Genomic DNA, 13,108 nt, shown 5'->3' with positions numbered 1-13,108 from the left:
TTTTAATTTACATATCCCAACACACTACACTATTATATATGTTGATCTCATCTAATTTTGATGGAATTCATATGAATTTTATCCAATAGAAAATAGTGTATTAAAATGTGTGTTAGATAATATGTTGTTAGCCGATCTCGTACTAATAACTTCATTCCATATAAGTAATTAAGAAACTAATTATGACCAAATTAGGAAAGATACACTAATAACTTCATTCCATATACACTTTCCAATCATTATTATAAGCAAAACTTTTTATTTTAGATTCATTTATTAAATGATGTATGTGGTTTATAATAAAGATCATATACATCATTAAATAAATAAATCTAAAATAAAAAGTTTTGCTTATAATAGTGATCGGATGATGTAAATAATTAAGAAGGTAGTTATGACCAAATTAGGAAAGATACACACAAGAAAGAGGCTTGTGAAAAGTCAAATCTTTTCAAATGCACACATGTATTCATTCTATGACGGGTTGACATTTGATGAAACTGAGTACATTGTTTAAACAATAAGAGAACTGATTAACGAAATTGATGCATTAGCTGAGGCACAATTACTTACATTGGAAAAAAATATGAAATGTTCTTATCATTGGAAAAAAATCATAATGTATAGTATACCTTTTTTTCTAAGGATAAGATTATTTAATTGGCTAGTGCTTCTCTTAGTCTCCAATCAATATAATTTGGAGACAAAAGGACCCACGTATATTTTATTGAGAGAAAAAGAATTCATATATCTTCCCCAATAAATATTTACACAATAATTAATAAGGTTGAATATGTTTTTGTGTTTAGAATTATTTCAATTTTTATTTTAGTCTTTTTAAAAAATTTAATCGACTTTTGATTCTTAAAAGTTTTGTATCATCATTTTTTGTCTTTATTTCCATTCATGTGTATTATTAAAAAATTTATTTTTTTTCCTACATTCATGTTTTGTACATTATATAATTCTCTCTTATAAGATTTTAAACTTTTAACAAGGGATGATTATGGTTTTTGTTTTTGTTTTCGACACTTAAACAAGGAATGATTATGAATTTTAATGTTTTTGACATTTAAAAATACATATTTAATTCATTAAAAAATTCTGATTATTTTATAGACATTCTTATAATATTCTAAAGACTCCTAAAAAACTATTTAAAATTTTTAATAATACACATGAGTTGATTTAAAAACAACAATTAAAAATAGTGATGCAAGACTTCCGAAGGATAAAAAACCGAAGAATTTTTTTTTATATAAAAATTAAAACAAAAGGTTAAAATATTTATAAAAATCAAAACCATATTAAACCTTAATTATTAATACGGGTCTTGCTAAGTGACTTGTATATTCAATCATTTTGGCTTCATAAAGTACCTTCATTGATAGATAATACAGGTGTTGCTTAAAAAAGGTGTGTTCCTAGCCTTTATTTTCTAGTTAATATCTTGATATTTTAATTTGAATGTCCAAAATGAGGGGGAAATGCGCATAACACGTGACCATATAATATACACCCTATTTTCACATTTCTTAAGAAAAGTTGTTGGTGTAAATAATGTCTCTATTTTATGTGTTAACATACCAAATTATCTTTGTTTGTATGTGTATTAAATTTGACTTTTTATATTTCAAGACAAGTTAGTAGTATTTATTAGGGGTATGTTTAAGAAAAAAATAATAAATGCATCTAATAATTTGAAAAAAGATTTACATTTAGAAACAAAAATAAAATCAAATGGATGCTTAAATATAGAAACGGAAGGAGTGTGCAAACAATTGTGTGATGCAAAATAGACAAAATAACATCTACATTCTCGATCAGAGTGAGATAAAATATTCTTTTCAAAAAAAAAAATAGAGTAAGATTAATTATCTCGATCACAAAATATTACTAGTTTTTTATTCTTTTTTATTAAAACTTTTTGAGAAACGCTGACGAGCGTCTTTAGATACTATTTAAGAATTTAAATAGTACTCTCTCCGTCCTCTTTTAACTGAGTTATTGACTCATTTCACACTTATTAAAAAAAATGTATAAGTGAAAGAGAGAGAAAAATGGTTATGAGTGCTCTTATCAACTATTGGTGCATTCTTGTTTATCATAAATGCAAAGTAGAATATATTGAATTGAGAGTAGTGAAAATAATATTAATTAGAGTTATAATTGAAAAAAGTACTCCCTCCGTCCCAAATTGTATGTCGCTTTAGAAAAAAAAAATTGTCCCAAATTATATGTCGCTTTACAATACCAATGAAATATTAATGTTACTTTTCCTATTATATCATTAACTATTAATTACTCTCTCTTCTTTCAATTATTTCATTTATCTTTTCCATACCATTTATTAAGGATAATTTTGTAAAACAACTCATAATTTCTCTTCCCCATACAATATTAATTACATTTCTTAATACGTGTGAAATGGTCAAAACATCGTGCAATTTGGGATGGATGGAGTAGTTAATATTGTATTGAAAAGTGAAATAGATCAATTTTTCTGAAACAATATTTTTTTGCAAATGGGTTAGTTATTATAAGATTTTTTTTTGCAAATGGGTCAATTATTATAGAACGGAGGGAGTAAGTTTTTATGATAATTTGTGCAATCAATACATTAAAAATTAAAATATTTAATTTTTTCAAAAAATAATTTCTTGATTTGAAATATTTAAAAAGTGTCCAAAGACATTTGTTAGCAAAACACTGATTTTATTATCTTTTATGTTTCATAATTGAAACTTAATTATTATGGTGGTGGAACCGGTCTGACAAAATTTGGACATCATCATTCCAGCTGTTTAGCTGCTCCACCTTGGTATGTAGCTATCCTCCCATATCCTCCCATACAAAGTGGAGTGTACACTTCAAAAGGAATTTTAAAGTTATAATTATTAGTTTGATGGACAAAGAGATATGTTAAATTGTTTTAGGTCGCGTCACCTTTTTATACATTTCGGGTATGTTTCGTAACATCTAAAAAAAGAGCTTATAGTTCTTAACTTATAACTTATAAGTTTGTTTGATAAAAAAAATTCTATTTAATAACACTTTTTCACATGAGTTTATAGCTTATTTCATGAGTTTATAAGCTATTTTTCAGAAGTTATTCTAAGTAGCGTTTGAGCTTATAGCTTATAGCTTCTCACTTTTAATTCCAGTTTTACCCTTATTATTCTAACTAAATTCCATTTTTTACTCTTAATTATTTATTATATTATAAATTAAAATACATATATTTTATATATGAATGCTATTTTTTTTTATGAATGAAGATCCTTTTTTTTCTCAATAGAAAAAGATTATTTTTTTTACCGTTACAATTGTTACGTTTTTTTTTTGGACTATTTCAATATTTAATGTCACTTTTTTTTTTGCGAAATGACACGTTATTTTTGTGTGATATATCAGAATTGTAGAGAATAAGAACAAGGACAATAATTTTGTCCAAAAAAAAATGAGAATGTTACGTTTACCTTCACTATATATAGGGGGCATATCACATAAGAATGGGTATCTTATGTGAAAATGATGAGAATAAATTACACCCGTCAGATTAAAAGCAATGGGTGAGATTAAAACAACACTTAAGTGACTCATGTGCCAAACATGTGACCAATTCTCTCCCTCTTTTCTCCTATATATATATATTTACAAACTATATTTTATTATTGTTACATTTAAATTTTTTTACACTTTATATCTAATTTTTTTAAGCAAATGTAAATAAATATAAATTAATATTTAGGAATTAAAAATTAATTTAATAATAATATTAAATTAACAATTTTTAATTTTTAAATACTTTAAACATTAATTGATATAAACATTATTATGAATTAAAAATGTCCTTTTATGTAATTTTACATCTATCAGCTAATTGAACTGCTAATTTTACCAAACATTTCAAGTAGTTTATCAGCTACTAGTCATCAGCTATAAACTATAAGCTAGCTTATCAATCATCCGCTATTTTTACCAAACAGAGCCTTCATTTGAACCATAAAATCAAATATTCCACGGAAATATCAAATTTGGAAATACAAAAACTAAAATCATCAAATATTCCACGGAAATATCAAATTTGGAAATACAAAAACTAAAATCAATTGTATGTTACATTACTTTGTGAGATGATGATTATAGAAGAAGAATGAGATATAAGAATGAATAAACGGGTGTGGTATATATACAAGTGTGTATTCTACAAATGCAATAACCATGTATGTAGAGATGGTTATGCTACTAACTGTGGTAACTATGTGATCAGTCTCTAACTAACTCAATCTTATCCAATTAATTTCTAGTTCAAGTAAATGTAGTCTAACAAACTTGTGTTAATATGAAGTATAACAGCGAAAAGATGCGTACGTATGAGTGATCGTATTTCTGCTCCTTTATTGCGCTAACGTTTTAAAATTATGAACGATAGAGAGAAGATCAACTCGAAGCTTATTTGAGGATTGAATCATGTCCCAACCAAGTGAATATCTTTGTTATTCAGACCTCTCCATATGAAATTGCAAATAGTTTCATGAATATTGTTTTAAAGAACATAGTTTTTAAATTTTTAACAATTTTATTTTGCCAATTTTCAACGTAACATTTCTATATTTGTTTTCTTAAACAATATCCTAAGGATACTCTTTAATATTTTTGATGAGTTATTTCACTAACAAGATGTTTAAAAGTTATAAAGGATATAGTAAAAAACACGGTTCTGTTGAAAGTAAAAGTTGCTTCATAAAACATCTCTCTTCAATTAGAACTATTTTGTTTGTCTCCACAACGAGAGTACTTGTTAGATACCAAATAAAGAGTAAGACCCTCTCATCATGGATGATCCAACATATAGAAAAATCGTTTGTGACATAACATGGACAAAAGTGTCAAACACTTATTGACTAATATTAATTAATTGAGAAAGGAAAAACTAATATCAATAATGATGATACTAATGATCATCTTACAATTGTTCTTGATGGACAAACTATTAATATTGAGACGACAGCTCCTGAACCAAGAAAGATTATTTAAATGAAATACTTATAAGAAAAATGAAACACTTAACCATAAATGAAGTTATAATCATGAGACAAATTTGGGGACAAAATGCAAACTCAAGAGCAATAGCATTGGATGGCAAAGGAAATGAAACACGTTTCATGCACTCAATTTCCTTCTGCACTCTACGAGCATGTCCTTGTAAAACTGGCACTTGCTAATCTCATTTTCATTGCTATTAATGCACTGCAACCAAAAGAACAGATTCACTATAAGAAATATTCTTAAATAGAATGCAAGTACAAAAGCAATTTTGTAGAATTTGAACACATCGTTATTGTTTTGTTATACACTATTTAGTAAAATATTATCAAATAGCAGCTATAGTGGCTCTAAAATACTATTGCGTAGTCAAATTTGAACAAACTATTATTTTCAACAACATAAGAGAGTAAAATCATATGAATAAAAAAAAAACATACATCTAGGAAAGCCTTTGAGTGAATATCGCATGCATCGCTACTAAGACTTTTAGCATTGGGTGCGGGTGCGGGTGCAGGTGCAGGAGATCCAGTAACAACTTTTTCATTTCGAATAGTTCGAGGACAAAACACAGCATCCACAGCCCTGTCTACCATAGAAGTCCAGCCCCAAAAGCCACTCCTACAAATTGAAAGAAAACATACTCAATTCGGTACAAAATCACAAGTATATTGGAAATGGTATTGTCATGCCATGTCCTTTGTAATAGAGTACCTAATTGAAAGAATATTACTTTCCCTAACTTTCTCTTATGAAATATGAATCCTCTCGGATTCGAGTTTCCTACTACCGTGACACGCGCATACCTTCAGCCATTGTTCCAAAAAAAGTTCCACCGTTGGAATTCTGAGGAGGAGCTGGAGGGGGAGCACCGTTTCTATCATTGGAATCCCCGCGATGAGGGGGAATACTATGAGCTGCACCAAGACAATACATTAATACAAGCTTAGGAGGCAGAATTATAATTTAAATCCCTAATTTCTTAAAGCTTATTTTGAAACTAATTAAGTTTAATCTATTGTACAATGATATGTATCATAATCACATTAATTCATACCTCCATATGGACCCGGAGTAGGACGTGAACGTCGAGCTGCGCGACCCGATTTTCCTACAAACACACAAGTAATACAATTGATCAACATTATATAACTAGAAAATAAAATCAGAGATGAACACATTCTTAATTTATTGAGTGAAATCACTATACTATTTTATTGTTCAGACAAATCAAAAACATACAAAGAATGCATGCCTTGATTTGAATCACAAGTTATATATAATAATGTGTATACATCATTCACGTTCATAATTATATTCATTCACATTCATAATCACATTCAATTATTCATACACAACGAAGCTATGGAGGAACTCACCACTACGTCCACCACCACCACCAGCACGTCCACCACCAGGCATGTTGTTATTCTTTTATGTTGTGACTTTTTATATCAAGAAAACAATAGAACTGAAAATACCTTGAACAAACTATTAAATTTATATTTTGATAAAATAGTTAAAGAGTAATGATACATTGAGAACTGGTCATTTAACTTGTCCTATAAATTAGAGCTATGAGAACTGGTCATTCCTCACAGTCCACGTGTGCTGTGTCTGTCTATCATATGTTTCTTGTTGGAGAAGAAAATCACACCAGAAATGTATTTTATCTTTCTTCTTTTCTTTCGCATAAAGCTATATCATCGTTTTTTTTTACACAAAGGTATTTTATCTTATAGTCCCTAATATAAACATTTTTTTTATCAAAAAAATATAAGATAAATTTAAATTATTAGAGACATTTATCATTGCTTTTTTACTAATTTTTTTTTTTTAAATATATGCTTAACTAATATTAATTAAATATGTTTATTATTCTAATAGGTCTTATATGTATAACTCATTTGATAGTTGCAGAAATTTTGCCACTAAACTATTTGACCAATATAAAAAATGAGAAGTGAAAGTTGAACATATACATTCCTATAGAATATAGTATTTTAAAAATATTCATATGCTAAATGGGTATATATAGGGTTAATTGTTCAAATTGACCATGTAATATATGTGAAGTCTGAAAAAAAAAATGACTGTGTGATGAAAAAAAATTCACACTCTGGAATTTGAGATTCTTTTTTCTTTTTTTTTTTGGTAGAAGAATTTGAGATTCTTTTTTACCTCTTTTATGATTTTTTGCAAGTATGTTTAGAACGCCAAAATACTAGTCTTTGCAACAAAAAAAAATTATGTTATTCGGACAAGAGACAAATTAATTATAAATTTTTATCAACAAACAACATAAATATCTATCTAGAAATCATATTTTGAGCCGGGTTTTTTAGACACCTCAATAGAAGTGCATAGAGGGAACATAAAAAGTTTAAGAGTATTATGATTATGCCTCGATTTATTTTGTTTTATCATCTAAAACGTGTAAAATTGTAATTTTGATCCAAGTAAGCATACTCAAGTTTTGGTCCCTAATTTTTCTAGCAAGTTTATAACATCATAAAAACCTCTTAACGTTTTGTCAAAAAAAAAAAAAAATCTCTAACGTTAAATTTTGGAGTTTTTAAATAAGGGACAAATTAATTATGAATTTTCATTTCCCATAATTGTAAATTTTTTAAACAATTCATAATTAATTCGTCCCTCGTTTAAAACATTCTTATGATGTTCTAATCATACCTGCCATAACGAAATTTAACTCATGACTATATGCTAAATCGAAACAAAACTATAATTATGCACGTTTTGATTGAAAAATTAAAATAAAATGAGGCCTAGTTCGAATGCTATAAAACTTTGCATATTCTTTCTATGTAATTTTGTAGAGGATTCTAAAAAAACTAACGTTTCAATTTCTAGATTGAGGTTTCCGTTTTATTTTTTTGCTTATTGGCACTTTCAAAATTATTAATTCCTCCCTTGTCAAAAAAATACTAATTGTATATGCAAAGTCATATTTACTGTATAAACATGCATGCAAAAAATCATGAAAAAAATTCAACCTCTCAATAAGTTTTATGGATTTAAGTCTATATGAAGAAAGAAAAAAAAAAAAAAAAGGAGGTCAAACGGTATCATTTAAGTCAATTTTCGATTATTGTCAAGAAAAAAGAAAAAGGCAATTTAGGATGGATCAATTGGCATGCAATATTTGGATGTTTCTTTAGATATCATCAGTACAAAATCAGATGCTCGGTGCATCATGTATGGCACTGCTCGGTGCATGAGATTACAATTTCAAACTATTAATATTCAGATGGCACTTGCTGATCTCATTTTCATTGCTGTTAATGCACTGAAACCAAATGAACAGGATCACCTTGAGAAATATTTCTTAAAAATAAACATGTAAAATAACAAATTTCAACCATAGAATGCAAGTACAAAAGGAATTTTATAAAACTATCTAGAGCCTAAAGCAATTTTATAAAACTATCTAGAGCCTAATTTTGTTAAACAGCACTACAGCGTAACGAAATTTGAACAGGTTGCTATCGTTTTGCTATATGCTATTTTGTCAATGTTTGGTTTGGCGTTTGCAGTCCAACATCAATTCTTACACAAAATATCCAAACATTTTTCAAATATATCATTCTTATTTTGAATGTATCCAAACAAAATCATTTCACGTTCCACTCGCTTATAGGAGAATAGAATCATATGAAAAAAACAACTTACATCAAGGAAAGCCTTTGAGTGAATATTGCATGCATCGCTACCAAGACTTTGAGTATTGGGTGCAGGTGCCGGTACCGGTGCCAGTGCAGGGGAAGCAGCAGGAGTTTCGGTAAATACTGTTTCACTTCGAATAGTTGGAGGGCCAAATACAGCATCCACAGCCCTGCGTGCAACAGAAACTTCAGTCCAAAAAGCCACTCCTACAAATTGAAAGTAAACAAACTCAATTCATTACAAAATCATAAGTGTATGAAAATTGAGTAATACAATACTAACCAAACAAGTTATAATTCTTGTAACTAAGTGTGCTGAATCAGCATAACTTTAACTGATTAAGAATCTTATACCAACCTCTCATTTGATCAAATACAAGGAATATAGAGAATATTACTTTCCCTAACTCTCTCTTATGAATTCTCTCAATATTTTAGTTTCCTAGCTATTACGATACCTTCAGCAATCGCTCCAAAAAAAGTTCAACCACCACTGGAGTCCCAACGAGGAGCTGGAGGAGGAGCACGATTAACTGCACAAAAACATCAATATGAGGTAAGTTGGCAGAATTATAATTTAAATGCTAAATTTCTTATTCAATATTTGTCTAAAGACGAACTGAATAACTAGATAGGTATACAACAAACATACATTGTATCCAATCTATTTTCTTGAAACTTAATTTGAAATCTTTTCATTACTATTTTGTATTTGATGATTACCTTGCAATGTACCTTCTAATTTATTCCAAATTACTTTTGTTATCATTCCTATTTTCGCTCCCTCTTTCCTCATTTTTATAACAAGAATATTTGCTTAGCTACATTTGTGACAATTCCTCATTCAAAGCTTAGTTTTCAAACGGAGCATCTGCACTTTGCACAAGTGAGTAGCAGAGTAATACCGTAAACAAGGTCTCATTTATTTCCACTTACATGGTTGATCTGAAGTTGTCTTAGTCCATGGCAAGCATGAGGAAGCTGAAGATACATATAGCTTTAAGTTGCCCTGCCATATCCTTTTTGCAACCTATTTATTATTTAGATTATAGTTATTCATTTTCTTTACAAATGCATTCTGCAAATGCAATCTTTTTGTCTGGTATACAAATGCATTATTTTATGGACAAAACTTTACAACTCTTTATTTTCATGTGTTCTTTACGTATATGACCCGTAGTTGGCATGGCCCTTTGTGAAATTTAGGAAAAGATTTATTTTGTATTAAATTAAATGCATTAATAACAAGATTCATAAATTGACAAAAAAGAAATTGTTTACCGCTTATAAATAGAACCCAAAAAGTAGAACGAGAACATTGTTAAAAAACAATAGCGCTTCAACGCTATTAGACCCATACGATTGACCGGATGCCAATGATGATTGTATCAAAACCACTTCAAATGTAGTGTATAAAGAGATATTTCAAAATGTGTGAGCAATGTATGACCTAAAATATTGTTTATGCTGAATTATTTTCTTATCTATGTAAAGGATAATATTGCAATATATTAATTTCTCCATTATTTATGACCCGGGCGGTAGCACGGGTAAAAGTTCTAGTTGTATAATGATATGTATCATAACAAAATTAATTCATACCGGAGATGGGCGTGAAGCATGTAACGACCCGATTTTTTGGATGTTAATTACCAAATTCTTAGTGATAAGACGAATAATTTCTTTTAAAAAAAAAAATATATTAGTAACGTCAAACTCATCAACTCTAAAATAAACAATAAATAACCTTCTCTTTGAATTTCCAAAATAGTAAATTTTACATCAAAAATATATTATTCCTAATAGCAAGGCTCTTGGCTTTTTTTCCTACCTAAGACTACACCTAGCTGGTCAAAGTTCTGGATGCTTGTGAAAAGTTTTCTCAACAAGGTTAATACCAGTGTCGGAATATATCAAGCCTCCGAATGTGTGCCACCGTTTTACTTGCGTCTTCATCTACTAAATCACTTTGCCTCCCCAGCGTCACCGCCAAGGACGAAAGACGGATTGACGGTCATCTGTCCAAAAGTAAGGGTCATCTCCAACTAACAAACATAGTGCAAATATGCATGCATATATAAATTTACAAAAAAAGATAACCAAATAAATAAATAGACCGTACAAGACACATTACTCAGTTCCATAATCACCACACCTCGCCTTAAGTTACAACCTGATTAAAATGCGTTAATTCCTATTGTTCAGTCTATATGCAAATGCTCATGATCCGGATTTCACCTCTAAACGGAGTCAAATGTCCCACCATTGGACAATATACCCCACCATTGGGCAATACCCCACCATTGGGTAATAACTCCTAAAAATTCGATGTTCAGTACCCCACCATTTGGCATTATTCTGAATCACCTAATGCATATGAATCGCCACTACCCCACCGTTGGGTAGTAACTCCTAAAACTCAATAGTCAGTGTCCCACCATTGGGCATTTGTCTGAGTCAACTAATGCATGAATGTCTCCTTAAATACCCCACCGTTGGGTAATCTCCTAAAATTAAATCTAGTATCCCACCTTTGGATATAGTTTTGAATCACCATTATAGTTACTTGTTATTCACCCATAAAAAAAATAGTATTCATGTTAAAAGAGCACCACACAATAATAACACATGATATTCATGTCAAAACAACACCACCAAAATAATTATCATAACACAAATATAAAACACATAATCCTTCATTTCAAAACGGCACCACCAAAATAATTATCACAACACAGTTATATATACATATACATGTACGGAAGCACGTGGAGTGATGTCCTTACCTTTACAAAAACAATCCTTAAACTCCTCAAGGAGCAGTCTTTGTTCCACTACATCCATACCTTCACAATTAAATATTTACTAGCTTAGTTTTAAATCTCAGTTACGCCCTAATTATCACTCAAGGCTTAGATTCTACTAAAGAATAACTCACTACAACTTACTTATTTCCTTTTTGACACGACACAGTTTCAACTTATTTTAACATGTATAATTCATTTTCCTTTAGTCGAATCTGAACCTCTTCTATGTTTCTAGTAATTTCTAATAGTTAAGAAAAATAAATTCAACTCATTTGAATACTTGATTTTATGTTTTCAGGCTACATTAAATTGGTTCACGGCACTAGTATACGTATCACCCTATATACTATATATTGATCAAAATCCTATCATTTCTACCACAAGAATATCTTCTCTATGTTGCAAGATCCTAAATAAAATAACTTCTAGAACTTAACACTTTATAAGATCAATAAGGAAAAAGAATCTAAACTTGAAATGGAATTGTAAAGATTGAGAAAAGAGTGGAATATCTCTTACTTGGTGACGATGAATTTCTTATAGTGGACTCTAATCTCTCTCGACCCTTCTTCCATCTTCCAAATTGTTTTTCCTTTTTCACTCTCTTCTCTCTATCTTTCTCTATTTATTTCTATATCTAGGCAGTTGAAACAAAGCAAAAGTACTTGTGTTCCCTGTATGATATACGATAAAATAGGGAATGATTTTGGTTATCATTAATAATTGACATGAATAGTGATAGTGATGATAGGATTCTTACTTGTCTCCCTAGAGTGAATGTTTGTTTTCTCTCCTTCTCTTTCTCTTTCTTCCTATGTATTTTGTTTTTGTTTTGTTCTTCAAAGTATAGAATGGGTATGTGTGAAAAGAATAGGAACCGAATAACTCTCTCACTCACTAACTTCCTTGCTAAAAATGTGGAACTAAATCATGGGGTGGAAAGTGGTGTGTCATGATCATATGAACATGGAAGAAGTTGTATCTTATACTTTCTAGTAATAAATAAACATGATCGTGTGCTTCCTAACTAGTAACTAGCATAAAACTAGAAACAATTATAATAAAATTAAGTTAGTAACTTAATAAATGACACCAATTTTTCCTACTCTAATATAATAAACTACATATTCATAAAGTTTGCTAAAAGAAGATAAAATTAAATAAGACATCAACTAAATAATTAGGAACCATGATTTGATCATATAATGATAAATAAATAAATTTGAAACTATTTTTTCTTAAGAGAGAAATAATATCATCACTCAATAAATCATACTGATAAACTATTTTTACATCAAATTATGATAAAATACTTTAACATAAAAATAAAAATAAGATAAAATATTGAGATCTTACAAAGCATAACGTGCACGTGGAGCAGCGCGGGCAGGTTTTCCTACAGACATACATAAGTGATACAATTGATTAACATTATAACTAGAAAAGGCATTGCAGAACAAAATCAGATAAGAACACACTGTTAATCCATTGAGCGAAATCAATGACCTAGCTAACTTTTGATTTTTCTATATCAATTCATTCTTCAATCATGATTCATGATCTTATGTG

The 13,108-nt window shown here is 29.3% G+C and overlaps 1 long non-coding RNA gene across 1 annotated transcript; it reads right to left on the bottom strand.

Annotated features, from left to right (window-relative positions):
* Positions 1 to 10,468: 10,468 nt before the first annotated feature.
* On the bottom strand, positions 10,469 to 12,809 carry LOC112419215 (uncharacterized). Its single transcript, XR_003009372.2, has 3 exons — positions 12,059 to 12,809; positions 11,519 to 11,578; positions 10,469 to 10,750 (listed from the first exon to the last, which is right to left on the bottom strand). It is a non-coding gene; the product is annotated as an uncharacterized lncRNA (long non-coding RNA).
* Positions 12,810 to 13,108: the final 299 nt, after the last annotated feature.

Source organism: Medicago truncatula, chromosome 2 (genome assembly GCF_003473485.1).
Source record: "Medicago truncatula cultivar Jemalong A17 chromosome 2, MtrunA17r5.0-ANR, whole genome shotgun sequence".
NCBI lineage: Eukaryota > Viridiplantae > Streptophyta > Magnoliopsida > Fabales > Fabaceae > Medicago > Medicago truncatula.
The sequence above is the reverse complement of the archived record's forward strand: the minus strand, read 5'-3'. Positions and strand labels throughout refer to the sequence as shown.